Here is a 27,862-nt window from a genome sequence, read left to right on the forward strand (position 1 = left end):
AAAAGTCTTAAATAAAACTTTGATGCCACTAACCTGAGAAACTTTGGCAAATCCAGTGATTAGTTCTTCCTTAAAACTGCAAGGAGGAACAAGAACAGGTGTAACGCTTTAGTTATACAGTGAAAGAGTGCGGGGTAAGATGTTCGTTAAACGTTTAATATTTGACTGTTTTATGATAGAAATTTTAAACGACCGACAGCAATATCCAGTACTTTTTTTCCCATTTTGAATTGAAAATACACTATTATTTACATGATTTGTGCAATTCATAACCGAATTTAACAAAACAAGACTCGTTTCAAACTTTTGACATATTAGACATACGAATAAGCGTGAATGTGTGCATATTTTAAAATTAAATATTATTTACTTCATAACTACAATTAGACCTACGTAGAACTTTTTACCATGCTTATTTATTTTTCTTTATTCCCTTAAATCCCTTTTGAGCCTTTAATTATTTAATTGTTTTCAATAAAAAGCCAATTCAAGACATGGATAAGGCCTTGGTTGTCTGGCTAGAACATGTAAAATTATAATAAAAAAAAATGCAATGGTAATGCATCACCTTAATAGGGGCCATCTACTTATATTGGTTTGTATGTAAGCTTTGGATAAGCATTAAAACCTGATGCTTTTATCAGTGCAATCTACTCCCAAAGGACATGTTGATTATCGGTGCTCTAATGTTTTTGAAAAAAAGCTAAACATTTATTGTACACATAAAATTTGACATGCATGTCATTTTCTGATAACAGCTTACTTTTCAACTCATTCTTTAATAGACTCCCAGACTACAAAATTACCCAAAGTGCTCACTCCCATCCTAAACCATAAACCGAACAGCAGAACTACAACATGTTCCTGGAGTTTCACCAAGTACAACATGTTCCTAGATGAACATCTTTTTGATCCCGAATCAATCAATCAATCAATCAAAATCAATCAATCAATCAGTTTTGAGTTTACATTCCAATCAATCAATCAATCAATCAATCAATCAATCATTCAACCAATCAATCAATCAGTTGAGTTTACATTCCAATCAATTAATCAATCAATCAATCAATCAATAAATCAATCAATCAGCTTTGAGTTTACAGTATATGTGGATCACAAAACCAGTCACGAGTCGCACGGGTATATTTGTGGCAATAGCCAACAATACATTCTATGGGTCAAAATTATCGATTTTTCTTTTAAGGACAAAAATCATTAGGGTATTAAGTAAATATCATGTTCATGAAGATATTTAGTAAATTTCCTACCGTAAATATATAAAACATGTATTTTTGTGAGTGAATGCAGCACAATCGTGAACATAAATGCACAAATTTAAAGGAGATTTTCTCAATGTTTCGATTTTTTGCACCCACAGATTCCAGATTTTCTAATAGTTGTATCTCAGCCAAATATTGCCCTATCCTAACAAACCATACATATATGGAAAGCTTATTTATTCAGCTTGATGTATAAATCTCAATTTAAAAAAAAATGTACCCATGTGACTGGTTTTGTGGTCCAGGGTCACATGTGTCAAGTTTAGGCTTGCAGCCATGGTTAGGTGCATCTACACCAGTGTTATTCACATTTCCTCCTATTTTAGGGATAAGTTATGGTTATGGTTAGGGTTAGGGTTGGGGAATGGGATATGTTTTTCTTACCGGGCAAATTCACGGCGACCAAATTCAAAGGCAGTAAAGCAGCACGTCTGGCAGTTTCTCAGACTCTGGGATTTGCGGCTTTAACCAAGAAGTTGACATATTCTCCATTCACAGCTGCCACCGTAGCGCTGGCAGAACGTTGATTCGCCCGCCGACTCTGGCAACGTTCCCAACACTCACCAGTGGCATGTTGCCGTTCTCTAGGGTTTGTTTCACAAGCCGCCTAATCAATCGGAAGGCAGCCCTTTAGAAAGGAGCCTGGCACGCGGATACATTCCCCCATTGTGTCGTCTGCGGCGAACACAAATAACACGCGTCACTCGCTGTCTTGAAACAGGAGGGACATTAAACAAATTGTACATTATTGTGCGGGCGCCGCACGAAGGGCAGCATGCGCTTTGTGTTTGTCATACAGTAGAGCGCGTGAATGAGCACGTTTATTTGTGTCCGTGCTAAAATGCTGCCAGGTGGGAACCCCATTGTGTTTGGCTGACAAGTGGTGTTAATGAAATCACAGACGCCTGTCCGGCAAATAACAGGAAAAGCGCCAGAGAGACGCTTTTACACCGAGACACAGTGTGCCGACGCTGATACTAATTTACTCCACACAGAGACGAGAGGGAGAGAGACGCCGTTTATGGGACTAAAGTCATTCATTACCCGTCTGATATCGGCCCGGAGGATGTAAATGACTGATTCTTCTCTCGGCGGTAGAACTGTAGATAAGCAGGAGGACTGATAGGCCATCACAGACACAACAACAGCGGCCCCGGGATGTTCACACGTCCTCGCAGACAAATTAAGGCCGCATCGGAGCTGCGCGTCATCGTCTCAAGCATGTCAAGAGATTCATCACTGCCTGCATTAAAGAGGGAAAGCGCACACTTATTCACACATACTCTAAAGAGGGTTACAGTAATAATGTTTGGGGGCCCCAAAGTTTTTTGGCCCCTCACACAGTAAAAAAATCTCCCTGAATCAACTTAAAGGGTTAGTTCACCCCAAATAAACTTGATTAATTACTCACCCTCATGTTGTTCCAAACCCGTAAGACTTTTGTTCATCTTCAGAACACAAACGAAGATCTTCTTTATGAAATCTGAGAGCTTTCTGTCCCTCTATTGGCAGCTACACAACTACCAATTTGACGCTTCAAAAGGTTCATAAAGAGATCGTAAAACTAATCCATCTGAATTGAGCGGTCTATTCCAAATTTTCTGAAGAGACTCAATCGCTTTATGATGAACCGATTTCATTAAGGCTTCTATTTACATATAATCGACTCAAGGTTTGTTTTGAGCTTTTGACTTCATGTTCGCTGATCAATGTTTATATGTGAATAAAATCCTAAATTCAATCTATTTGTCATATAAAGCGATTGAGTCACTTCAAAAAATTTGGACTAAATCGCTCAATGCGTATGAATTACATTTTACGATCTTGGGTAGCTGTCAATGGAGAGACAAAAATCTCTCAGATTTCATTAAAAAGATCTTCATTTGTGTTCCGAAGATGAACGAAGCTAATTAATGACAGAATTTAATTTTTTGTGTGAACTAACCCTTTACGTGCAGTTGCTTAACTTGCTTTCTTACATTTTTAACTATAATCAAATTGGCTAGTTATTTCAACTCATATTTTAAAATTTTGCCCGTTTGAATCTTGTATAACTTCAAAAGTGGTGTTGAAATTGGTTCAATTATTTTGATGGGTTTTTAATGGAAAAACATTGCCATGACTTATTGATCATATCATTGTTTACACTGACATAAACATAATATACTAAGAAAAGTCCATAAAAATGCATGCAGGTGAAACTCGAAAAATTTGAAAATCGTGCAAAAGTTCATTTATTTCAGTAATTCAACTTAAAATGTGAAACTAATATATTATAAAGACTCATTACATGCAAAATTACATATTTCAAACCTTTATTTGTTATAATTTTGATAATTATGGCTTACAGCTATGAAAACTTTTTCACAATATTCTAATTTTGAATTTGGGGTTTTCATAGCTGTACGCCATAATCATCAAAATTATAATAAATAAAGGCTTGAAATATCTCACTTTGCATGTAATGAGTCTATATAATATATTAGTTTCACCTTTTAAGTTGAATTACTGAAATAAATTAGCTTTTGCACCATATTTAAATTTTTCGAGTTTCACCTGTGTACCATCTATGAAATGTGCATTTTGTGGACCATAAATACATTCATTGTTAGATGTACGAAATGCAAGAAACTTGGGGTTTAAAATTTTGTGCACGAAACTGCTGACTTTACAATTCCACCGATACTATGCAACTGACCTTTGTCTTTCTGTCTCTTCATTAAAGGGATAGTTCGCCACAAAAATTAAAATGTTGTCATTACTTACTCACCCTCAAGTTGTTCTAAACCTGTATGAGCTTCTTTCTTCTCTTGAACACAAGAAGATATTTTGAAGAATGTTTGTAACCAGACAGTTAACAGCACCCGTTGACTTCCATATGGGGGAAAAAAATACTAAAGTCAACTGTTTGATTACAAACATTCATCAAAATATCATCTTTAGTGTTCAACATAGGAAATTATACCAGGGTCTGGGTGAATACTCGATTCTGATTGGCTGCAGGGTGTCCATTAAAAAGTCACCTAGTAAATGAGTTCTAAAACCGTTAGATTTCGATTGTAAAACTAATTAAAATATAAACTAATGTTTTAAAAATGTGTTATTTGGCAAGTGAACATGGTATAAGCGGGTTAATGCCCTTCGAGGTGTCCATTGTCAGGTATTAATGGACTTTGGCAGAGGCAACCCAATGGACACCTCGATGGGCATTAACCCTTACAAAACATACAGGAACAACATGAGGGTGAGAAAATGACAATTTCAATTTTGGGGTGAACTATGCCTTTAAAAGTTTAACTACATTTTGTCATGAAATGTTGCATTTTGTATTATGCAATTCATTTAGTCAACAAAATTAGTCAGGTTAACAACACCCCTGCACTTCCTGTTCATGCGAGTGAAAGCTCTGTCCATGGTGCTGATTTGAGTCACACAAACACTGTCTTTTACTAGCTAAAGTGAAGCAAGTTTGACCTCCAGGGTTAACAAACATCGTCTGCGCTGTGCAGCCATGATCAGGTCCGCTCCGGCCCTTGCATTGTAATGGCCCAAAGTCCCGTCTCCACACCTTTGCTAATTGCTGGCGGTCGACACACGTCGTGTGCTGAGCTGTGCCTCTGCTGGTGGGCTGAACACTTCTGGCCCTTAACGAGGGGTTTGGGCCTCTGTGTCCGAAAACAGCAGTAATGGGGGATGTGGACAGAACGGCATGGAGAAACAGCATTAATTGGCATGAGTGTTTCCAGCTTCTCTTGCTGCATTAAGATCACTGGGATTCTTCTGTGTTTCATAATAGCTCTAAAGGCGTCTTTTATTAGCCGGGACACATTCTCTTATTAGATGACTGTGCAGATCACTTGTTCTGCCATCCAGAATCACGCTTACCTTCACTCCAATTAGAGGCTGATGGAAGACAGATTTCGTCTCTTGTCAATCTCTCTTCCTCTCACTGCCATTTTCTCTTGTTTCGTCTGTGAGAACAGATAAATATAGGTATATGACGAGGGTTTTACTAGGTTTTGTTTAGGAGCATTTTTGAAATGGCATTATTTAAATTTCATGACAATTAACATATCTTCCCCTAAATTCACATTACAATACTGCCATTCAAGCGATTTTTTTAATGGTTTTGAAAAAGCTGCATTTAGTTTGATCAAACATACTCTAAATAGTAAACAACTTATAATAACAATTTTATATTTTAAAATATTTTAAAATGTAATTTATTCCTGTGATCAAAGTTGAATTTTCAGCATCATTACTCTAATTGTAATATATTTAATTTTAAAATATGCACACATTCACGCTTATTCGTATGTCTAATATGTCAAAAGTTTGAAACAAGTCTTGTTTCGTTAAATTCGGTTATGAATTACAAGAATCATGTAAATAATAGTGTATTTTCAATTCAAAATGGGAAAAAAACGTACTGGATATTGCTGTCGATCGTTTAACATTTCTATCATAAAACAGTTGTCATTACAGCATATTTTGTAGCCTACATTTGTAGGACGCGTATCTGCATGAAAATAATGTTACAAAGCAAAAAAGTATGATTTTGGTTTAAGAACATGTTCTAGACCAGTTTCATGTGATTTTCCTGAAAAATCGTGAAGAATAAACGATAACATTAGTTAACATGAACTAATAATGACCTGAGATGCACCGATTGATCGGCTGGTGACCGGAATTGGCCGATTTTCACGTGAACGGCCATGACCGGCGAACTGCCGGTCAGTCAGTCTGACCAACGCATTCTCATCCTAGTGCGTCATATACTGACACTTGTGACAAAACGTCTACATCCAACGCACATGGCAACCTTTAGCGTCAATATGACACGCACAGTTATGGTTGGGTTTAGGTCTGGGGTAGTGTTAGGGTTAGACCGCTAGGAGGCGCCTTCTGGCCCATTTCTATGTGCGTCTCATATTGACGCTAAAGGGTGCCATGTGCGTTGGATGAAGACGTTTTGTCAAAGCGTCAGTATATGACGCCTTGGGATGAGATTTAATTGCCGGTCAAATGCACTCGGGAGCCGCATGATTAACATCTCGCAACATCAACATCACATGTAGAAAACCTGGTGAATTACGGCCGTTTCACATCGCAAGCGTGAGAGGCGCGTTTTTTTTTTCCGTCATGCATGTTATCAATGAGTGCGTTCACACCGCGAGCAGGAGCAGCGCGTGAGCCGTCGCGTGAGCAGCAGTGAAGCGCGGGTTTCGGTGCAGAGTGTCTATTTTGTGTCTATTTTTAGTGTCTAAAAAAACGAGTAAACTAGTCAAAATATACAGTATAAGCTTTCTTTTAGTTTAATTTTAATTAACTTTTAATTTACAGTAATTTATATAGTTCTATTTTGTAGTGATTGTCTGTTCACAAAATGTTCTATTAAAGAAAAGATAGAAAATAAATATTGGTTTGTGCTGTAAAGTGGTTAGAAAAAATCTAAAATCGGCATCGCCAGGTCACATTCAATGAAAAATCGGAATCGGCCTAGAAAATTGTAAACGGTGTATCTCTACGACAAGTATACAGCATTTATTAATCTTTGTTAACGTTCATTTCAACATTTACTAATACTTTATTAAAATCTAATGAGCCTTATGTAAAGTGTTACTGAAAAAACAAACCTAATACCAAACGCAGCTGGTTTAAAGCAAAGCGGCTCTGAAAGGCAGCAAAGAAAAGCCTTCCCAGCACAAGCACGGACTCTCCAGCGAGGAAATCAAACACCGGACGGCTGAAATTAAGTTCTTTCATTGCCTGGCTTTATATGAAATCCATTTATTTGTGGCTTTCAGTGTAAAGTTACCATTGACCACACGGCAGGTCACCTTTGCAACATCTTCATTTGTCCTAAACATCTCCCAGAATTATTTGCAGGTCTCCTCACAGACCACGATTAAAGGACATACAGCATTGCACACCAATGCAATAATGTTCAGATGTAAGAAAATAACAGCGTCACAAACAACTAAGTTCATCAGCAGCCCAGATGTCGTCACATATTACGTTTCTGAGCATTTCATGAGTCCTGTCATCTAATGAATGTCATATGCTTGAGCTTCTTTAATGGGATCTGATCCCGTGTGAATATATATACTGCATGCACAGCCATGGTCAGCCGGCTCTGCTATAAATCAACCTCAATGTTCTTTCAGAGCGATTTGATTGGCATAATACTGTCTGCTTCCCAGATTCCTGGAGTCCATCTCGCACAGTGAAACAGTAATTACGGGATGTGGATCCAGCACAAACAGAAAAAAGGTCTGTTCCCTCTGCCTTATTGGACAAATTTGCTCATATTGCCTTAAATAAATGAGCAAATCAATTCAGTGACTGGCTCTGAACTGGAGCAGTGCACACACACACACACTGTTATTAGCACTTTGGAGGCGCTGAAAGTTCATGAGCAAAGCCAGCTAACATTAATCAACCTACTGCAGAGACTGAGGAGATCAGTGTGTGTGTGTGTGTGTGTGTGTGTGTGTGTGTGTGTGTGTGTGTGTGTGTGTGTGTGTGTGTGTGTGTAAGCAGATGGAAGTGCAGGTGTGCATCAGAAAGAAAAAAAAAAGCCTTTTAAATTCCTGAATATGAATAGCATTTGAATTGATTTAGGAAACAGGTTGCAGACATGTAATTCAAAATTGAACTGAAGGAAGTAATGCATTACAATATTGTGTTACTGCCTAAAAAAAAAGTAACTAATTGCACTACTTTTTATGGAAAGTAACGTCGCACTACTTTTGCGTTACTTTTTCTAACCTGGGCCAGGCTTGGTTGTTTGCTTTTATTAACAAAAAGAGTAATTTTTTGGGCAAATTAAAGGCTATTATAGGCCCTTTCACACTAAAAGTGAAATGAATAAGCCTCAGGCTGAAGGAAGTGCTAATTCACGCCTGTACAGTAGAGAGCACAGCTCAAACAAACCTTCAGTGCTGCCATTCTGGATTTCAGAAGAATAGGATGCAGGAGAAGAAAGTTCAACACTCTTATATCATGAATAAAAACAAAAAAAGTTGATTTAAAATCATTTTTGCTTATTAATATGGTGTATTGGATCATCGAAGGTCGACAGCAAATGCATTGTTTAATAAAGTGAAATTAAATGCATAAAGTATATTTGTGTAATTTAACATTTAATTATTGCAGGTTTGCGTAATATTTTGGTTTAGTTGGCATTTTACTGTTTTTACTTAGAAAAAAAACAGAATGAGTAAATGCTCAAATTTAGCCTTGAACTACAACCGTGTTCACACACAACACCTCTGCACTTACTCCTGAGTCACTGGCATTACTTATTTGAAAAAGCAACTCAGATATCTTGTTGTAAATTTAAAAGTAATGTCAGTAACTTTACTAGTTACTTGAAAAAAGCAAATTGAAATACGTCATTACTCCAGTCTTCAGGGTCACATGATCCTCCAGAAATCAGCTGATTTGCTGCTCAAGACATTTCTTATAATTATCAATGGTAAAAACAGTTGTTACATTTTTTTTGAAAACGGTAATACATTTTTTAGGATTTTTTTGAAGAATAAAAAATTCAAAAGAACAGCATTTATTTGAAATCAGAGAATAAACAGGCATAATTACTCAAAATTATTAATGTAATAATTTACAAATTGTTGTAATAATTTACAAAACAGTCCAGTTGTGCAACTTGAATTTCTTTGAATTACAATTTAGAGAATGTATCTTCCTGTCATACCAATCCAATTAAAATTCTGAATCTGGCCTGGTATGTACGTGTTAGTGTGTGTGTGTGTGTGTGTGTGTGTGTGTGTGTGTGTGTGTGTCTATTCCGGTAGGGACTTCAACCTGAATGCACACAGACTCATGTGGATTCGTGTCACTGTGGGGACTTCTAAACTGAGGTCCCTGTGAGGAAACAAGCTTAAAAATCATATAAAACGTTTTTTTTTTTTTTTTTTTACATATAAAAATGCAGAAAGTTGTGTGTGACGGGTAGGTTTAGGGGTCGGTTTAGGTGTGTGTGTGTGTGTGCCTGTGAAGCAGATGGAAAGGCAGGTGTCACGTGAATTGTGTATGTGTCAGGCCGAGGAAAAAGACAGGAATGAAATAGAGGAAAGGAGAGAGAACGGGGGAAGAATAGATAGAGTGATGGAGCCCCAGGAGTGCGCTGTGGTCCGACTCTCACCCTGCTCGCGGGCACGCTGTTCTCACCAGACATTATTTACCAGCGGCCCCTACAGCAGGAGAGAGAGAGAGAGAGAGAGTGAGAGAGAGAGAGAGAGAGAGAGAGAGAGAGAGAGAGAGAGAGAGAGAGAGAGAGAGAGAGAGAGAGAGAGAGAGATGGTGGTCATGCGCTCATGTTTACTCACAGCTGTGGATGATGGACTCCATCAGAAAAGCTTCACATCCAAATTGGCTCAAAGCTTCTCTCACTGTAAACTCATCTGATGAGACAAGACATGAGAGGAGAGGAGAAATGCTTGGAGAAGGAAAGGAGCAGCTATGAGATGAGATCGAAGAGAAGAGAGTGAATTATAAGTGAAATGCGAGTAGAGGAGCAAAGAGGGATTATAAGAGGAGAAAATGAGAGTAGAAAAGTGGAGATGAGATAAGATGACGTGAGATGAGAAAAAAAGAGGAGAGAAGAAAATGAGAACAGCATAGAGGATAGATGATATATAGGCTACAGTATATATAGGATATATATATATATAAACTTTTTATTTTATCCATTATTTAGCACCTTATTGTAATATTTCGTTATTTGTTATTAGAATATTGTATATTTATTTAAAAAAATTGCTTATATATATATATATTATTTTTTCTATCTTATTTTATTCATTAAATAGCAATTTAATTAAACAGGATACAACTGTCAGTTGTTATTGTAATATTGTATATTGTATGTCATTACTGGTTTTGTGTACACTTCTTTGTGTGTAAACCCAATCATGCCAATAAAGTACTTCAAACTGAACTGAGAAGAGATATAAAGAGATGAGACGAGGAGGACAGTGTAGTTTCTCTGTTGGCAATCGCCTGACGCTCCTCGTCTCGTGTCGGTCTCAGTCCTGAGATGCTGACAGACGGACGGAGGGTGTTGAGAGGTAAAAGAGAAGAGAGAGAGAGAGCGAGCGAGCTAATGACCAGCTCTTATGCATCAGTGCTCGTACTAATGAGCTTCCAGGGAGAGAGAAAGAGAAAGAGCACGAGCCTGAGGATGTGAAGGTCTGGCCGTCTCTCCCCCACCGAGATCTCTCTGCCTCCTCACTCTCAGGGAACCCCGACTCCAGCCGCTAATGAGAGAGAGACTGAGACGGAGAGACGGAGAGAGAGAGAGAGAGAGAGAGAGAGAGAGAGGGAGAGAGAGAGAGAGAGAGAGAGCACATTCCTCCACTCTTAATAATTTACATGGAATCGATTTCCTCCAGCACTTCCCTCACTCTTACTTTCATTCCAAATGGGATAATATACATTCACTTGGAAAAACAGGGATTATGATCCGACAAAAGAGATTTGTCGGATCTTCACGCTCACATCCAAACTAGTTGCAGTCGACGTACCTCAACTGCCCTGACACAAAATCCCACAGTGTTCAATGCGAATATATTGTAATATGTGACCCTGGATCACAAAACCAGTCACGAGTCGCACGGGTATATCTGTGGCAATAGCCAACAATACATTAATGCGTCAAAATTATACATTATTCTTTTATGCCAAAAATCATTAGGATATTAAAGCTGCAGTCCGTCGTTTTTCCTCGTTGTCGCCATCTCTGTTCGAAATCTGCAATTGCAGTTATTCGCGGAATTATTAACTGTGCGTGGGTAGTAAATCGGCATGAAACAGCGCGGATGAACACAATGTATTGAGGCTGCCGCGTCGCTGTGGATACTGTAACGTTACTGTCATCAGCAATCTCAGATACTTTTTGAAAGTGTCAACATTAGAATTTTCATCGGAAAATGTCATCTGAACAAGTAAGTAACATTCACTTTTGTTCTGACCAAATTCGGGGGGTGGGGGAAGCATTGCAGTAGCTATATCATGCTGATTAAATCTAACGATTGCTTATATCACGTCAAAACGTGAAAAATATATATTTTCTGTAGCCACTCTGAAGTCCGAAGTCTTTGGGTTTTACAACTGGTGAATCTCCAGTTGTCACTGGTGATTGTCGCTTTAAACTTTCGGGATCCACCATACCAAGTGCTAAGCTAAATCTCCTCCATCATCCACACACGCAAGCCGGGGACTCCTTCTCTATGTGTACAGAAGTGACGTAATGACGCAAAGACATGCTCGAAATTCCCGCGGAAATCCACCAGTACCACTGGAATTAAAATCATTATTACAAGCTTACCGTTTTGAATCGAGGTAAGGCAAGCAGATCGTTTTGAACACTGGCTGGTTAAGTTTTTTTTCAAAAATGTATTTTTTTATATTTTTAAACCCAAAAAAGTGCCGGACTGCAGCTTTAAGTAAAGATCATGTTCCATGAAGATATTTTTAAAATTTCCTACCGTAAATATATATATATTTTTTAAATTGTGAGTGAATGCAGCACAAGCGTGAACATAAATGTTCAACGAGATTTTCTCAATGTTTCGATTTTTTTGCACCCTCAGATTCCAGATTTTCAAATAATTGTATCTCGAGCAAATATTGGCCTATCCTAACAAACCACACATCAATGGAAAACGTATTTAATCAGATTCCAGATGGCGTATACATCTCCATTTCTTTTTTAAATGACCCTTGTGACTGGTTTTGTGGTCTAGGTAGGCCTAGGGTCACAAATGTAATATATTCCTGTGATCAAAACTACATTTTTTCAGTTTTCAGTGTGACTTGATCCATCAGAAATCATTCTAATATGCTGCTCAAGACACATTTCTGATTATTATAATCAACGTTAAAAACGGTTGTGCTGCTTCATATATTTGTGGAAACCCTGATGCATTTTTCAGGAGTCTTTGAAGAATAGAAAGTTCAAATGATCAGCAATAGAAATCTTGAGTAACATTATAAATGCTGTATACACTCTAAAAAATGCTGGGTTGTTTTAACCCAATTTTGGGTCAAATATGGACAAACCCAAACGTTGGATCAAAAATGCAATTTAAAAATGTAACCCAATGGCTGGGTTTGTCCATATTTGACCCAAAATTGGGTTAAAACAACCCAGCATTTTTTAGAGTGTAATTGTGTCCAATAAATGCATATGAACTATATACCTTTCCATGCCAGAAAAGGACTATTCCCTGACCCTTCCCATACACCCGTCCGGCTCTTCCTGGCGGCTCCTGTGTTTACCCATTTACAACACAAATGATGCATCCCTGGCTAGATTAAGAGCGGACACACACACACGGGCTGGAGACATTTGATGCTTCCGTCTGTGTTTTGCAGGGAGGTGAACTTTATCTTCACCTGAATTGTTATGTAAAACACACTCTACCTGTCTGATCTCTCATTGACATGCCAAGATTCAGATATATTAATATTTCAGTGGAAATTCTTTTTTTTCTCCCTGCTGTTTTTCAGATAAAACAGTAAAATATACAGGAATGGCCTGACCAAAGGAAGCCTATCAAAGGTACGAAAATAACAGGAAGAAAGGAAATGAATAATGTATCCGGCGTCCAGTTTAACCCCTCATCAGATACCGGCCGCAGGAAATTAGTATTCGTCCGCTGTCAATGTTTCTGATCTGTAAACTCCACATTTTAAATATTCATAAACGCGCACCATAGTCTTTACCTTAGACTGATTTATTATTTAAATGATATGAATGTTACATACCTTGGCATTTTCCTCTTTTCTCCATCATGGCTAAGAAAGAAAAAAAAATTGGGATTTAAAATTTTGATAAAATATTACCATAACCCTGCAGATTTCCTTGTGGGTTTGTTCAACTGTAGAGGGGAGAAAGTCAACACTTTATTAGTATATGGGACTGTGAAGGAGAAGACACCAAAGGGACACAATAAATATAACACAATATAACGGCTCCATAACTGTGTTTCTGTTTACCAATCACTGCCCCCTTGTGGCACTAACACAAAAGAACACACAGCCAGGCTTCTGAGAAATATTACTAACTATATGATCATGCATAGTTCAGATAAATCAACTTATAAAAGAGAGGAGAAAACAATATTTATTTTTGGTGAGCATAATAGACTTTAAAAATAAAAATGATGGTAGTGTACATAGAAATAGATGAACCTACACTGAAAATGCTGGGTTGTTTTAACCCAATTTTGGGTCAAATATGGACAAACCCAAACGTTGGATCAAAAAGGCAATTTAAAAATGTAACCCAGTTTGTCCATATTTGACCCAAAATTGGGTTAAAACAACCCAGCATTTTTTAGAGTGTAGATTAAATGCTACTAAATTACTAGTTCATGATCCCTAAAGCATCAACTAATGTTAACCAACTGAAGCGAAACCTCACTCTCAGAAGAAAAGGTTCTGTATAAAACCTTAAAGGGTTCTGTCAGGCACTTCATCATGGGATCATTCAAAATGTAGTTTTAATGAATTCATTTTGCATTTTGATTACATTTTATGAATTAAATAGCTCGTAAACATACTTAATCACTAGAGAATTTGGAAATAACCTGTTAAATATGAAAATATTATGCAATTATTTAAGATATTGCTCTTTAAAATTCAGGCAAGAACCCAATTGAACCTTTTGTTTTCTTAGAGAGAATGTTTTGGCAAAATTTTTGCATGAAAATATGTGCCATTTATTTAAATTCTAGTCACCAATTTCAAAATCACAAAAATCTAATACTAGCCTAACTAATAATAAAAAAGATAAGTAAATAGTCAGTGATAAAATAAGAATAAAAAATAATAATAATTACAAGCAATTGTACAACAAACTACAATAGAACAAAGAAAAACTTCAAGCTTCAATACTACATAAATTGTATTAAGTAATCAAATATTACTCAAAGAAAGAAAAAAAAACACTGCATAGTCTTCACTGTGTAAATTAAATATATATTTATTCTTATTAAAGTTACAAAAGTCAAGAGCAGTGATAGATTTTCTCTCTTTTGTTGTTTGATAAATAATAAATAATTCATTACATTTATATAGCTATTTTCTTGCCACTTTACATAAAGCATAAAGTGCTTTACATAGAAGGGGGGAATCACCTCAACCACCACCAAAGTGCAGCATCACCCGGATCAACATTAATGACACACAGCTGCAGGTTTATTAGGCTGCCGTCACTTTAAGAGCTAATGCACGGATCCAATACACTGTTACACATGCGTTTCTCAACTGTTTACCTTCACTTAGGGCGCTTTCACACTAGCACTTTTGGTGCGCACCCGAGTTCGAATGACGTCAGAGTTTGGTTCGTTTGGTTATGATGTGAACGCTGTCTTCCGAACTCGGGTGCGCACCCGCGAACCGTACTCGAGTCCGCTTGAAAAGGGTGGTCTGGGGTACGGTTCATGTGAACTCCAGTACGGTTCGCTGCTGATATGAACGCAATCGTACCAAATCGCGGAAGTGAACCGCTATTGATGACGTATAATGTATAATGTGGTCGACAGGACAGTCGTCAGTGCGCGTTAGGGTTAGTGTGTGTGTGTCTCTTACCTTGACGAAAAGAGAGATTGACACACTGCAAGCAGAGAGATGATTTATGCACTCTAAAAAATGCTGGGTTGTTTCAACCCAATGTTGGGTCAAATATGGACAAACCCAGCCGTTGGGTTACATTTTTTTATTACATTTTTAACCCAACGTTTGGGGTTTGTCCATATTTGACCCAAAATTGGGTTGAAACAACCCAGCATTTTTTAGAGTGTGCGTGCCTGTTCCTCCGCAAAAATTTTCTCGGGTCTCGAACTCGGGTTCGGAACAGGCAATCAAACCAAGTGTGAAAGCGCCCTTAAAGGACAAGTTCGGTATTTTACACTTAAAGTCCTGTTTTCAGATCGTTTCTGATGAAATAGAACGGTTATGCCTGGCTCACACTACAGGAGTTTTAGGCCGATTTATGCCCGATTTCTCCCTCCCGAGAATCTGAGTACAAATCTTGTCGAGGACCTCGATCGGTTGCGATGTTCGGCGCAGATTATCTGGTAATGTGAGACGTTCACAGATCGAATCTTGCCCCACCCGATCTGCTCTCACACAAATCGGGCTCGCCCCGATCATATAAACATGTTTGATATTTATCGGGATGAGCAAGATTGTGATTACGTCAGTATTGTCACAATAGCCAATAGGAAACAAGTCTACGACGAGACGGAAGTGACAGACATTTCTTACCTGCATTTCTCGCGGAAGAACTGACAATCCATGTTGAGCCCGTCTCCCCAACCATTTTCTCATCCACACTCGTTTATTCTTCCGCTTTTGTTTTTTCTCACAACAAACGATCATTATTGATACAGCAAGTTTTCGTGTTACAGTATCCATTTTGTTTACATCCGCTTTCCAGCTTCCGATCTGCTGCGTAGATCACGTGAGGCGCTTCCTCTGGCACGATAATCTTAGTAACATTTTGTAGTGTGTGATGCGCCGCGATTTTCAAATCTTGTAGTATGAGCATGTTTAAGATTTGAGGTAAGAAAATCTGCAAAGATTCTCCTAAAGTGTGTGCTGCAACCAGATTTCAAAATCGGTTAGGATTTCAAAACTCCTGTAGTGTGAGCCAGGCATTAAGATTGAAATTTGGACACATGCTGCTGGCCTGAGAATATTCGGTTTCCAGCCCACCTCCACAATGGCTGCATAGGTGCACTGGAACAATTTTACCTAAAACGCATTAAACTTTCGTTTACAAAGACGTGAAACTCACCGAGTGGTCAGGGGTGTTCACTGATATGCTCACACAAAAAAATCGCTGCAAAAGAAGCTTTCCAACAGGTTTTATCCTAGTTTTTGTAATACCGTACCTCACAGCACATCCAATACAAGTCAATGGAGTTGGACAAAAACTAGGATAAAACCTGTTGGAAAGCTTCTTTTGCAGCGATTTTTGTGTGAGCATATCAGTGAACACCCCTGACCACTCGGTGAGTTTCATGACTGTTTATGAGGATACTTGCAGTGACAGACATGTTGACACATAAATATGTGTATTTGACCGTCCAATTATGTATTTAACCCAATAAGGCGGCAAAAATAACTGTTAAGTACTCAGACGCTTTATGAGCAGCGGCTCATAAAGTCTCTCCGGCTGTTTACACTTGTATCCGGATGTTGTCCACACACACACATTGAAAAGACAAGTGTAAACGCGCTTCTGATGGGAATGTTATCCGATCAGCGTGTCCAGGTTCGGAGGTAGTCGAGGACGCATTGTGATCGGATCTCAGTGTAATGTAAACGCAATCCAGCCATCGTGTCTGCATTCACAGGTGGACGTCACTTGTGAAACGTCACTTTTAAAAACACTTGCTTAAACGCATGCAAACAATAAGCTTTCGTGTGCAGCACAGCAACGTCAAGTGAGCATAACCGCGATAGAGTCCAACATTGACAAACTTCTACCGGTTAATCATGTATATTGCCCACCCCTAGCTCAGATAGATAAATAACCAGGCTTATCAACCTTTAAAATAGAAAAGAAAACCTCTTCCGAAACACTAAAGGATGCCCTCATCTTCCAAATCCATGAACAAAACTACTCAAGGTAAAACATTTGATTTGAGAGATTTAATTTACTTTTGTAGGATAAACCTGGTTTGCACTGCTCTACACCACAACGTCATCATTAACTCAACACTGGTTTTCCAGCCAATAGGAGAGCTGGTTTTCCCACCAATAGGAGAGCTGGTTTTCCCACCAATAGGAGAACTGGTTTTCCAGCCAATAGGAGAGCTGCTCTGATAGTGAGTCATAGAGGTGCTGTGATTGACAGAGGTCAACCAGAGGACAGGAAATAAAAGTGTTTCCACAAGGAGGTTTGTGTTTATGGACGGTTGTGATAGTAAGGGATGTGGAAATAGTTTTATTTGAGATAATTAGAGTCTTAATTGTACAGGCAGTTCAAGTACAGCAAGATGGCACAGTGAGACATTTTCAAGGTGAGCACAAATACAAAGACATTACTTCATAATAAATTAGAATGTTTCCTTGATAACAAAGCACTAATGTTCATATTTAGTGAGATATTTCAAGCCTTTATTTGTTATGATTTTGATGATTATGGTTTATGAAAACCCCAAATTCAAAATTAGAATATTGTGAAAAGGTTTTCATAAGCTATCAGCCATAATCATCAAAATTATAACAAATAAAGGCTTGAAATATCTCACTTTGCATGTAATGAGTCTATATAATATATTAGTTTCACCTTTTAAGTTGAATCACTGAAATAAATGAACTTTTCCACGATATTTTTCACCTGTAATATTTGTTTTAGTACTGAAAAATGCATCACAGTTTCCAGATTTTTTTTGACTCCTTTCAAAATTATTAACAACTCTTACCAACCTCACACTTTAGAACGGTAGTGTATATGAATCCTCCCAAATACATACTAATGTTAACTAACTGGATCACCAAATTTAACAGATAAGACAAACTTTGCATTAAATATCTCCTTCATATGTATTGCTAATTGTGTAATGTCTCTCCATGTGGCATCTGGTCTTCTCTCTCTTTTAGATTTCCTCATGACCTCTTCTTTGTCTGATCTCATATTTATTTATTTCCTCATTCTTCTATCCAACAGCACACCATGAAGGATGGAGATTATTGTTTTGTAAAAAAAAAAAAACACTACGGACAATCTCACATGGAGCCGGCATAAATATTTAATACGTCTATCCGTTCAAGCTAATTTAGGCCTCCAAACTCATTCACATGCTAAATTCATTTCTTGTTTACTACAGAGAAGAAAGCTAACGCAGACTCGTAATGTCTTGTTTATCAGAAGATCTGTTTGTTGATAAAGATCTTGAATGAGGATTATGGTGGTTTATGGGCGAAGATTCGACTGTGTTTCCCAGGCAGCTCAGCTAATGACCGCTCCACTTCTGCTCCATCGGCCCGGAATATTAATTTCGGTTACACAATGTCCTTAAAACAACGGCGTAAATTGCCCAAGCAGGACTGTAATTGTTTATGAAGATGTAAATTGCTTTGCAGAGGGAGAAACTAATAGCTTCTGCTGCAGGAAAATGAACTATTCTGTGGGGGAGGCTATTTTCTTTATGACTGGTATTTTTCTTTTTTATTAAAGGTAATACAGTCACAGGCTCGCTGTAAAACAGTGTGTTTCTGGATGAGATGGTGTTGATATTGGGCCTTTATCCATTCATCAGAGGCCTGTTTCATGACTCCAATGGGTGCAATCATACCAGAGGTGGGTGATTAGCCTCACAGTTAGATATGAGCTAATTTTTACTTGTAATATGTCAGGATAATAATGATATTATCACAAAGGCCCCTGAACACAGCCTAGCTTGACCGTGCAATGAGATTTGCGTATTATTGTGGGCTGATAAGGAACATATAATGCTTTTGGCTACCGCTATTGATATAAAACATTACAGGTAAAGATTTGACAACCAAAACACAAACTAAATGTACCTGTTCAGAAGTTGGGGTCACAATGGTTCAAGTCAGAAGAGTTCATCCTCGAGTCTCTGTGATGTTCTGGTGGATTTTCTCACCTGTTTTTTCATCTAAAAGGTACAAAAATCAGATCAATTAGTAAATTAACAGCACAAGTCAGTCACATCATTTGACTATTCATGTCTGTAGCACAAACTCTGCAGACTTGCATGCAAAAGTAACCATTTTAATATAACTATTTACAGTTAAAGGATAGAGAGAGCATGAATAATAATGACTGATTACTTTTGCCTTAGAAAATATCACTATGACAAGAAGCATGGGGATTAAAGAAACTTCAGGGCCATCTTCAGAAACCATTGAGAATAATTGTCCATGCTGGAAATAAAATTAAACAGCAACCAGAATATAACGGCATACTTAGTAGTAGGTGGTTAACGGCAGCTTGAACACAAGAGCTGCACATGCTACACAACTAAAGCTCACGTCTGTAGTTATAGTTACTTTTTCTAAAATAGAAAAATCATTGAAATTTGACTCATAGATGCAGTTCAACCTCTTACATCAGTAAACACAAGTGAAATCCACAGTGCAGTTGATGATAACTGAATGTGAAAGCTCTCAGTGCTGCCCCCCACTGGCTGAGAACTTGTTATCAGTTTGATCACGCAAAATTAATCAAATAAAAAATAAAATAAAAAGTTAGGCATAAAAGGTATTACAACTAAATAATAACTATATATTTAAAGCTAGGGTGTGCAGATTCGAGAGGCTAGCAATATCAAGCTAGCTTTGAAAGAAAGATCTCATCCTCACACAAGCTTCTCCAAAGCCACGCCTCCTCCAAAACACATGAACGCGCAAAGCCAGAGCAGAGTCTGCTAAGCGTCGCGAGAAACGGAGTTAGATTACATGGATTACCTCATGTCTCAAAGCACATACGATACCATTACAATAATAATGAACGTCCACAACTTAGAGAACTCTTACTTGTACCACATGACTGTTTTTGTTCAGGAGGAGCTGTAAAAGACAGCTGCTGTGCTGTTTGTTTACTGCTGACTGATGCAAAAAGCCTCGTGGAACACGCTGATGACGTGTGATGCCTGCGCGCGCAGGTATGCAAATACATAATGTAAAAAGTCATTAATGTATTTAAAATATTTTGAAATAATTTTTGGATACCCTGTTACCATTAAATGCCACACTTTGTTTTGTAATATTGTATGCTATGCTATGTTTGTTATTTGTTCTGTCTTTAATAATAATAAATAAATATAGCCTACCTTTTCCCTGTTAAACTGGCAATCTTTCATAAGCAGGCACTACTGGCTTGGCAATTAATCAACAAACATAACTTTTCACCGCATCTATACTTTTTATGGAATAACAAAGATATCTTGAACAAAAAAAAAAGTCAATCTTTAATCAGACATGGTACGACAGTGGAATTCTTACTGTTAATCAGTTGTTTAATGAACAAGGATTACTTTTAAAATATTATGAATTTCTTAATAAATTTATGATTCCTGTGAGGCCAAAAGAATATGCTATTATTTTTTATGCAATCCCTGGCAGAGTTATGAAATCCTGGATTTTATCCTATAAATGTTGATCGTCAAACCAGTTTTTTGTATACAATATTTATTGGGGACATTAATATATTAATAGATAAATGCAGTAACAAATATATTATAAATATTTTAAAAACAAACTTTTTGCCTTGTTCAACAGGGTTTTGGTCAACTAAATATGAAAATATTAACTGGAAAAGAGTATGGTCTATAATAAATACGTTTTTTATTAATAATAAAATTAGACAGGTATCCTATAAAATTGTACACAGAATAACTCCACAGAAAGGAGTTACTTCTTGAACGTTTCCATTTGAATATTGAAAACTTATGTGAATTGTGTGGCAATGCCAAAGAATCTGTCTCATCTGGGTTTTTTTTTTGTATATATATTCAAAAAAAATTTGTTTGGATGTTTCAAATGTAATTTCTAGGTTGTTTGAAACATGTTTACAAATTGATCTGTATGATGAAGTTTTTTGTGTGTGTGTGTGTGTGTGTGTGTGTGTGTGTGTGTGTGTGTGTGTGTGTGTGTGTGTGTGTGTGTGTGTGTGTGTGTGTGTGTGTGTGTGTGTGTGTGTGTGTGTGTGTGTGTGTGTGTGTGTGTGTGTGTGTGTGTGTGTGTGTGTGTGTGTGTGTGTGTGTGTGTGTGTGTGTGTGTGTGTGTGTGTGTGTGTGTGTGTGTGTGTGTGTGTGTGTGTGTGTGTGTGTGTGTGTGTGTGTGTGTGTGCAGGACAATGTTGATTCCAAAAGTACGATGTGCTTTCTTATACAACTTTTTATTTTACTTGGAAAATATCACATTCATGTGAAAAACATGAACTAAAGCTATAAGCCAAGCTTTGAACACTTTATAAAAGAGATTAATACATTAGATAAAATGAAGAACAAAAAAGCAAGAAAGACCAATGATGCTTTTTGTTACTTTAAATTATTGTAATATTACCCTGGCATGATCTATTTTATTTACTTTTTCTTTTTTTTTACATATTCTTATGTAGCCTATGTTATATTCTACTTGTTGTGAGGTGTACATGTACACGTCTTTGTATATTTTTGTTGCAATAAAATAAAAAAATAAAAAAAGATATGCATACGATTGAAATGGCCTCTAATGAGGACTCTGTGTGTATATATATCTATAGGACTTCCTATCATTGTATTCAGACTGATTGATTTGGTCTTGAGACTTCCACAGAAGATGTTTAATATGTAGGCCACTTCTATTGATTGCAGGATGTGAAGAGAGTCACCCAGTATATAACAACAATTTTTTATGAAAAACATTTCCTACCTTTAACTATGCTTCAATTACAAAGCAAAAGCAAACCACAGTGTTTGGCATTTTAACATGCATTTGCAAAAAGGGAACGAATTGTGTAGGATTTACACTGATACAATTTTACAATCAGCCTACAAAGAGATGGCAAGTTACATTTAATTCAACTTTAAATTGTTAAGAAAAAAAAACTCTGAAAATGGATTTTCATGTAAAACGTGCTCCAATAAACTTTGTTTTATTACAACTTAGATTTTTTTTTTTTATATAGTGCACACTAAGGCATTTGCTAACAATCAACTAATTTCTATAACTTTATGTCCTAATATATTCTCCAATACTTCTAAAGCTTTGACAAAATATCAATTCACTGGCATTATGAGGTGGTCGGCATGCATACTTTTTTACACTGTAAAAAAAAATGTTGGTTTAACTTAAAAAAGCAAGTTACCTTGTTGCCTTAAAATTGTGAGTTCGTTGTAATTAAAAATTTGAGTTAATACAATGAAGAAGAATGGTTTAATAAACAGAAACTCAAAATAGTATGTTATCTTCACACATTAGTTATCAAAGTTGATTTGACAAAAGATAAAAAGTTGTGATAACAAATCATGAAAATATTTTTTTACAGTGTAGATGCGATAATTCTCTTTTATATTAGTGGAACTGAATAAAGTATTTTATCATTGAAAAAACAATCAGCTTTAATGCTAATGAAATGTGCTGCACCCCAAAATCCAGCAGATGGAAGCAAAACCCCAACAAATCAAACACTGGCCGACTGAAAACACTGCACTGCACATTCACATGTTCCTACAACAGCAGCTCTCTACAAATATCTTTATAGTGGAGACCTTCAGGCCTTTTGCTATTGTGTATAATTAATGCTACAATCATAAATAGTGCTGTTAGCTAAATTATTAATCCAAAGCAACTTAAATGACAACTATCACAAACCATTTATTGTATTGCTTATACCCAGGGTTAGTGATTTTACAGTAAAAAAAACATTACATATCTCATTAACTGAATCATTTTTTTGTGCTTTTGTGATGTAAACTACCTTATGTACGACTCTCGTTCATTTTATTGTTCTCATAAGTTGTAGTTTTACAGATTCATAAGCCATTTAAATATGTTCTCACACCCATTGCAACCATAACAATGTTGCAACCAAAATAGGCACAATACTGATTAAATGATTTTTAATCTTCTGGAAGGATGGCCGAGTTTCAAATTTAAAAATATATATATATATTTTACATCATTCTTCTTTCACTCAATAATTTTCTATATGAAGGTTTCCACATCATGACTAGTGACTTTCAACGCAAACAATTACGTAAGAAATAAACAAATCTGTGAAAATCTGTGTTCAAATTAGATCTGAGTCCACTTTTAAAGACAATGTGAATGCAACGAGATCTGGTGTATTTTTAATTGCTTCACTTTTTGAGTTCTTTTAAAGAGGACTTGAGTGAAAACACCCTTAGAGATGAGTTACTGGCTGCCCGCCAGACGCGCTGTTATGGAGACAGACAGACGAACCACAAGCCCAAAACCCTCTGAGGACCAGCCAGAGACAGACTGTGTGTGTGTGTGTGTGTGTGTGTGTGTGTGTGTGTGTGTGTGTGTGTGTGTCTGGCTCTGCTGCTGCTTAAACAACTTTAGCTACTATACACCATAATTTGAATGATCTTGATCTTTTTTTTGTGTGTGAATATTTCTTACATTTGAATGCTTGCATGCTCTCAGCAGCCAATAATTAAGTGAATAAATGAACGAACTCACACTTTACGTAGTCTTGGGTCATATTTCCTTTGACATTGTGTAGTTTTGTTCATGGTTTTTGAGGATGAGGGCTTCACACAACCTGTCCACGTTGGAATGATTTGGCTTTAAAAACTTTTAAAACCTGTTTTGCATTTTTAATATTGCATTTTAAGTAATTGTATTATTATTTAAATCATATTTTTTTCTTTATTATTTAAATACGATTTTAAACTGTGTAATGGTAACACAATCTGTCCATGCTAGAAAGATTTTGCTTTGTTAAAGCTTTTTTTTTTTATTGCATTTATTATTATTGTAACATTTTAAGTTGCACTTTAAAATATAAATACAAAATTAAATAAATAAAACAAAATATTTAATAAAAATTATATTAATAATATATATCATATATTTTAATATAATTTGTATAAAATATTTTGTTTTATTTATTTAATTTTGTATTTATATTTATATTTATTGAATGTTTTTCTTAATTAACAGCACGTTCAATTACTGAATGTATAATTATAAATGGATGTTGCCACAATAATATTTAAACTCTTTTATATATAAGACAAAAAAGGTTGAGAGACGCTGATCTAAACGCCACTAAAACACACTCATGCTCTCATACACACAATCTCACATCTCAGCTGGATGTCAGAATCATTTCATTGTTGAAATGTGACACTGTGTCTGTCTGGGCTGTTTAATTTATGAGAGCGGTTTGCTGGTCACGCGGTGGAGGGTTGAGGATCTGGGGGGCTTTTGAAGCACAAAGTCAATTTGCATTGAGGAAAAAAAGCAGCCTGTGATGGTGGAGGGTGGTTACTATGGTTACGTGAGTGATAGCGAGGGCCAGGTCAGACACAGATGAGGGTGAGGTAATAAGCCTATTGAGTACACACACACACACACACACACACACATACACACACACACACACACACACACACAAACGGCTCATTAAGCTTGGCTTGTGGTTTGAAACCTCCTAAGAGGGCACTAACCAGTTTAAATACTTCTCCCTTAAAGGGAAAGGGTTAGTTCACCCAAAAGTGAAGTTTTAGAGGTTTCTGTTCCTCCATTGACAGCTGCGCAACTACCACTTCAAAAAGTTCATGATCTGAGTTATAGTTATATATCTTAGTTATAGAGCTCTTTATAGAGATAACTAATCCATATGAATTGAGCGCTTTAGTCCTAATTTTCTGAAGAGACTCGATCGCTTTACAAAACATGATGAACAGATTGAATTTAGTATATTTTTTTTACAAATAAACATTTATCAGCGAACATAAACAGAAGCTCAACCGAACCTGCCTTGACGCGCAAAACGTGAATGAACCTCACTGGTTCTTACTGAAGCTCAAACGTGATGCGTAACACGAGAATGATCCTCATTGGTTCTTACTGAAGCTCAAACGTGATGCGTAACACAAGAATGATCCTCATTGGTTCTTACTGAAGCTCAAACGTGATGCGTAACACAAGAATGATCCTCATTGGTTCTTACAGAAGCTCAAACGTGATGCGTAAAACAAGAATGAACCTCATTGGTTCTTACTGAAGCTCAAACGTGATGCGTAAAATGAGAATGAACCTCATTGGTTCTTACAGAAGTTTAAACGTGATGTGTAACACGAGAATGAACCTCATTGGTTCTTACAGAAGCTCAAACGTGATGTGTAACACGAGAATGAACCTCATTGGTTCTTACAGAAGCTCAAACGTGATGCGTTACACAAGAATGAACCTCATTGGTTCTTACAGAAGCTCAAACGTGATGCGTAACACAAGAATGATCCTCATTGGTTCTTACTGAAGCTCAAACGTGATGCGTAACACAAGAATGATCCTCATTGGTTCTTACTGAAGCTCAAACGTGATGCGTAACACAAGAATGAACCTCATTGGTTCTTACAGAAGTTTAAACGTGAGGCATAACACGAGAATAATAATAAATTTAATTTGTATAGCGCTTTTCACAAACTCAAAGTCGCTTTTCAGGGTAGGTAAATATAACAGCAATATAATTCAGGCACAGATAAAAATGGGAGGAATGTGGGCCAGAGGTGAAGAGATGGGTCTTGAGGCGGGACTGGAGGATGGTGAGGGACTCAGAGGTGCGGATCTCGTGGGGGAGGGGGTGCCAGAGACTGGGAGCTGCCCTGGAAAAGCCTCTCTCCCCAAAACTGCAGAGCTTGGACTTGTGGATGCGGAGCAGACCGGCTGAGGTGGATCTGAAGGACCGTGAGGGTTGGTGGGGGAGAGGAGGTCAGTGAGGTATGAGGCGGCCAGATGGTGGATGGCTTTCTAGGTGAGGACCAGAATTTTGTATGCGATCCGATGGGAAATGGGAAGCCAGTGTAGTTGTTCTAGGACTGGAGTGATGTGGTGCCAGGATTTGGAGCGGGTGATGAGTCGGCCGGCTGCGTTCTGGACCAGTTGGAGTCGTTTGATGCAGGTCGAACCTCATTGGTGCGTAACGCGAGAATGAACCTCATTGGTTCTTACAGAAGTTTAAACGTGATGCGTAACACGAGAATGAACCTCATTGGTTCTTACAGAAGTTTAAACGTGAGGCGTAACACGAGAATGAACCTCATTGGTTCTTACAGAAGTTTAAACGTGAGGCGTAACACGAGAATGAACCTCATTGGTTCTTACAGAAGTTTAAACGTGATGCGTAACACGAGAATGAACCTCATTGGTTCTTACAGAAGTTTAAACGTGATGCGTAACACGAGAATGAACCTCATTGGTTCTTACAGAAGTTTAAACGTGATGCGTAACACGAGAATGAACCTCATTGGTTCTTACAGAAGCTCAAACGTGATGCGTAACACGAGAATGAACCTCATTGGTTCTTACAGAAGCTCAAATGTGATGCGTAACGTGAGAATGAACCTCATTGGTTCTTACACATCAAGCGAACAAGCTTGAGCTGATGTGTGAGTTGATCAGTGTTTATATGTGAATAACAGCCTAAATTAAATCTGTTTAAATACAATTTTCACTCTGAAATAATTAGTAAATTGCACAAATAATTACAAAGAAACACATTGAATTAAACATGAGATTTTGTAGTAGAAAACTGAAATAGTGAATGAAACAACTTTGTAATATTTGTTTTATTTACAACTGTACATGTTCAAGGTACTGTCAAGCAAAAAAGAACAAAAATCACCATAAACGTATAACAAATTATTTTTTGAAGCTTTAAATCAAGATTATTGGAGTAGATTTTAAAAGATGTCATTCTTTCTACTTCAAAATTACATGATTATTTTTTTTTTCTTGCCATTTATTTGTAATTAACAGTGAGATTTACTTGAAATTTCTATTTTTTTCAAAATACTTGAAAAAAATGGTTTCAACACCATTTTTTTCTTCAGTGTAAATGACGTGATCTATGTTTCAAGTCTTCTGAACTCTGATAGCTAATAATATTTACTTGATGCAGATCCTTGGTCTTTGTGAATGATTTATTGGGGCACTTAGTTTTGAGATAAAAAGGACTTGGTCTTCTGAAACTACTTTCCTTTCACTGATGTTATTTGGGATATGGGATATTGGATAATGTTAATCAAAATTAAAATAGCTTTTATTTAGTAAATGTTTTTGGAAACTCATGTTCAGTCCGGCTCCATTAGCAAACGACCACTTTTCCCAATCCAATCGATTCCCGTCCCTTTGCCTCTTTGCTCTTTTTTTTTTTTTTTTTTTAATATCCCATTTCACTTTAAAATATGGCATACAGATTAAAACGGGTTGCGAATGGCAATATGCACAGCATTGACTCGAGTCACCCGGCCCATCAAAGCATGAACCATTTCTCACTTCTCCAAGATTGTCTTTGAATGACCCATAAATAACAGAGTCAAATTTCAGCGACTTTGCTTTACCCTTGAGTCTCTAAAACATCCAGAGCTACCCGGAAATATGCAAAAGTTTCTTCATTCATGCAGGAACTGAGTGATAATCGTGTGTATTTGACCTAATTGTGTTGTACACAATCATCACAGCTAATCCTGTGTCCTCATAATCCAAAGAGATGATTCAATTCATGTGGCAGGTGTTCATCCAAGTGTAAATTTCAATCATTTACAATCAAAAAAATATGATGTTAATTAATAAAAACTAATAAAGTCAACATATTATATATAGTATATGCGTGTGTTTTTGATGTACAGTTTAATATAATTTAATATACTGTATATATATATATATATATATCGAAGTTTGTCTTGAAGTCTTTACCTGAATTTTTCAAATATAAGAAATGTTATATATTATTTCATATTTATGATTTTTGAAGGATCATGTGATACAGAAGAAAGTATGGAGGATAAATTACATTAAAAAAATATATATCATGCAAAAAGTAAAAAAAAAAA

At 36.9% G+C, this 27,862-nt stretch overlaps 1 long non-coding RNA gene across 5 annotated transcripts in view; it reads right to left on the bottom strand.

Moving 5' to 3' along the window:
- Positions 1-19,933, bottom strand: part of LOC307002259 — a 28,029-nt gene extending 8,096 nt beyond the window's left edge. Inside the window, exons 1-9 of one of the 5 annotated variants that reach the window (XR_013798448.1) lie at positions 19,827-19,933; positions 18,852-18,946; positions 13,074-13,103; positions 9,632-10,576; positions 5,166-5,251; positions 4,849-4,945; positions 2,325-2,523; positions 1,665-1,955; positions 34-76 (exon numbers count right to left, since the gene is read on the bottom strand). This is a non-coding gene — a long non-coding RNA (uncharacterized lncRNA). Of the gene's footprint in view, positions 1-33; positions 77-1,664; positions 2,524-4,848; positions 4,946-5,165; positions 5,252-9,631; positions 10,577-13,073; positions 13,104-18,851; positions 18,947-19,826 lie in introns of all 5 variants that reach the window. The other 4 variants (XR_013798445.1, XR_013798447.1, XR_013798449.1 and 1 more) reach the window with 4 other exon arrangements.
- Between the last annotated feature and the right edge of the window lie 7,929 nt (positions 19,934-27,862).

This window comes from Phoxinus phoxinus (assembly GCF_949152265.1).
Source record: "Phoxinus phoxinus genome assembly, chromosome: 7".
NCBI lineage: Eukaryota > Metazoa > Chordata > Actinopteri > Cypriniformes > Leuciscidae > Phoxinus > Phoxinus phoxinus.